The sequence below is a fragment of the Nematolebias whitei genome, chromosome 12 (assembly GCF_014905685.2).
Source record: "Nematolebias whitei isolate Nwh7 chromosome 12, NemWhi1, whole genome shotgun sequence".
NCBI classification, from domain to species: domain Eukaryota; kingdom Metazoa; phylum Chordata; class Actinopteri; order Cyprinodontiformes; family Rivulidae; genus Nematolebias; species Nematolebias whitei.
Genome location: NC_056509.1, coordinates 48474035 through 48477671, shown reverse-complemented (window position 1 = coordinate 48477671; position 3637 = coordinate 48474035). Strand labels below are relative to the sequence as shown.

The window sequence follows — 3637 nt, the reverse complement described above, 5'->3', positions numbered from 1 at the left end:
GCAGCCGAAGGGCAGCCGGAGGGCAGCGAGCAGCCGAAGGGCAGCCGGAGGGCAGGGAGCGGAGATCATGACATTCTGTCCCTTTTAGAGTGTTTAGAGTTTAGAAACATTGTTTAGAATATTTCAAGAGTGGGAAGGGTTTAAAATGTCTTTATATATAAATACTAAAACTACTTGTACTACTGTAACGTACTTCGCAGGTTTTCACTTATCGCGGATAAGTACAATACGGCTCCCCGTGATAAACGAGGGACTACTGTACTTTGTTGTTTTTAAGAAGTGCATTGTTTTTTTAAAGGGGTCTACACATAAACAAGCAGCCGGTACCGTCCACCGGGTCTGCGCTGTCAGAACAGCTGTTCCACTCCAGGTGAACGAGCATCGTCTGGACCAGGACTGCTGCATGCACAGCTTCAGACAACAGACGGTTTCCTCCATAACTCGTCTCCATCAAGCCCTGCAGAACCATGGAACAGAACCTGTGGTACCACTCATTCAACCTCATTTCTACAGGTTCGTCCCTTTGAGCCTCGAGGACTCCTTTAAAGAGAAACCTCGTTTAACAAAGTGATGACAACAGCGACACCATTATAAAAAGGCATACAGATTATTATTATTTTTTTTAACAAATTAAAATAAGATGCAAGAAAGTAACAAAAACAGCTAGATTCTAAGGTGAATGTAGAAACTAAAACCAGGAACATGTCTGCATTGGTCCCTGCCAGGAGTCCAACAGATTCTTAAAGACACTTAGAGAGGTCAAAGGTCAAGAGCTTCAGATGTTTTTACAAGATGTTCCAGGAAACAGGAGCGGAGTAGGAGAAGGTCCTTTTGTCTAGTTCAGTCCTCACTGAGGGAACACTGCAGGTAATGATGTCCTGAGAGCGCACGCTGTAGCTGCACTCACACAGAGACATGTAGGAGGAGATGTATGAAGGCAGCAGACCAGGAAGTGATTTAAAGATGAAAATGTACCAGTGGGAGAGTCTGTGAAGTTAATGGTGACCAGTTAACCAGTGGATACTGGGTGCAGTGGTGGGTACGATAACCATCAGAACCTCCTGCTGACCACGGCTCAAGTCCTTTGATTTCGAGTTTTCACACACAGACAGTGGACTCAGTCTCTCAGGGAGTGAGACACAAGTGCCTTGTTGTCATGGTGACCATAATGCCAGTTTTAGCTTCGACCATCTTCACCCTTCCAGCTGTTGTAGAATTATTTTTTTATGTTCCATATTTGTGATGCAGCAGCCCTTCGACGTGTTTTCTTCAATTTATTTTTTTTAATCAACTAAATAATTTATTTTTTGTTTTGTTTTCTGAATGTTTCTCAGCTGACCCGGCCCGGTTCGGCTCGGTTGAGTTCCGGCTCCGGCGGCCCACAGCGCCCCCTGCAGGCGGCCTGTGACGTCACGGGGCCGTTTCCCGGGATTGCTGCGGGAGTGGGAGGCTGCTGGTCGGGAAGAGAGGACCAGGCTGCCGGAGCGGAGAGAACCGGCGGAGTTTGTTCGTTTCTTTTTCTGAATTTAAGCAGAGACAGACATTTGTATTTTTATAAACCATCTCACGACTTCCAGGAGCTTCCTCTCACAGACGGAGCAGGTAAGAACCGGTGTCCACACCGGGAGAACGACACGGGGCTGTTAGCTAGCTGAGCCGGCTGTGAGCGGACCAGCTCCGGGCCGAACGTTAGCTCGGTTGTGGTTCTGCTCGTCAGCTCAATGAGCGGAGGCTGCGGAGGCTTTTTAGTTGTAAACACGTGTGTGGAAAACGTGACTCGTGGAGCTGTGTTGCTGTTCGGAGCTGTCGCCAGACTCCGTTCAAAAACCGTTCGATTTAAAGTTGAAGCTTGAGAGCAGAGCTGGCTCATTCCAGGAGGTTGGAAGGAGGACGGAACCGGCCGGGGTGATGGTCCAGACCTGCCCCGAACCGTACCAAGGAGGCTGGTCCTGCAGAACCTGAGTTCTGCTGCGGCCTGCAGACCTGCTGGTTCTGTTCAGGATGACAAAGTGTGGATGGCGCTGCTTATATAAGAGCTCTGCTCAATGTCCAGCTGCACGGCTTCAGCTGCTCTCTGAGCTCCAGCACGGCTTCAGCTGCTCTCAGAGCTCCAGCACGGCTTCAGCTGCTCTCAGGGCTCCAGCACGGCTTCAGCTGCTCTCTGAGCTCCAGCACGGCTTCAGCTGCTCTCTGAGCTCCAGCACAGCTTCAGCTGCTCTCTGAGCTCCAGCACGGCTTCAGCTGCACAGCTTCGGCTGCTTGTTCTCACACTTGGTGCTTCCTCCTGGGTGGAGGCCTCTTTTGGTCTTTGGTCCCAGCTCCTTCCTCTTCGGTTCATGGCCTCCTGGACCTGGAAACCTGTCAGAACCTCCTCAGACCCTGAACCTGCAGGACAGAGGGTCCTGGGCTCAGAACAGGAAGCTGTCCTTCCTGAGGGGGGTCAGGAACCTGGTTGGTTCTGTTGGGTCATGTAAGCACAGAACCTGCTGGAAGAATCCGTGCAGCTCGTTAAGTTTTAACGCTTCCTTTAAAAACTCGTTTGAGACTTTTTTTATTTGAAGCGGCAGAAAAGAGCAGAACTTTTGATCAAACCTGAACGTTGAAGAAATGAAGACTGGAGCCTCAGAACCAGTTAAAACGAGCGCAGAACCTCAGACTCCTAAATCACAACAACCAGACCAAATATAAACCAGAGAGGGTTCTGGCTGTGAGGCAGGAGAACAAAGAACTTTGAAACCAGGTTCTTGTGGTTATTTTGTCCCCACGTTTCATGTTCAGGTTGAGTTCTGGTTCTGAGATCTGGTTCTGGTTCTGAGATCTGCTCCATCAGCGCTCAGTTCTGATGCTCTTCTCTACACTTTCAGTTCTCAGGCTCCTCTCTTGTGGAACCAACTTCCAGTTCCTGTCCATGAGGCTGACACATTGTCCAGTTTAAGACTGGGATTAAGACTTTCGTGTTTGATAAATCCTATAGTTAGGGTCGGCTTGTTCTGCTGCTATAGACTTAGACTACTAGAGGACAAACTGACCACATGTTCTTAAATTAATTGTTAAAATTGAATAGTTTTCATTTGATACTATTTCTATCTTAACATGTGATTCTTGACCTGCCATTGTGTATCTATTCCTACCAAACCCAGCCGGTCGAAGCAGATGGTCCTCTTGTCCTGATCCTGGTTCTGCTAAAGGTTTCTTCCTCATGAGGGAGTTTTTCTTTCCACTGTCGCCTTCATGCTTGTTCAAGATGAGAGTTCTGTGATGGAGTTAAACTCAAAGCTGCTCCTCAGATAAATAATGTTCAATTATTATTTTATATATTAACGTTTCTGTTAAATTATTATTTTATACATGAATGTTTCTGTTAATTATTATTTTATATTTGAATGTTTCTGATCAATTATTATTTTATAGATGAATGTTTCTGATCAGTCCCTGAGATGATTCTGTTGTGACTTGGAGTTTTAGAAATAAACAGATTTTTACATGTTTATCGGATCAGAACCAGTTGGGTCTGATGGACAAGACGTGAGAAAACTTTTTAGATTTAAGAGTTTCAGTTTGTTTCCTTAGCAAATGTTCTGATTCTTCCCCAGGCCCGGTTTGTGTCTCTTCAGGTCCGGTTTGTGTCTCTTCAGGT

General features: G+C 46.8%; 1 protein-coding gene across 1 annotated transcript in view; it reads left to right on the top strand.

Moving 5' to 3' along the window:
* Window positions 1-1418: 1418 nt before the first annotated feature.
* myo6a (myosin VIa) overlaps window positions 1419-3637 on the top strand; it is a gene marked incomplete at its 3' end in the record, with an annotated part of 57368 nt that continues 55149 nt past the window's right edge. The window contains 1 exon segment of the mRNA XM_037686029.1: window positions 1419-1602.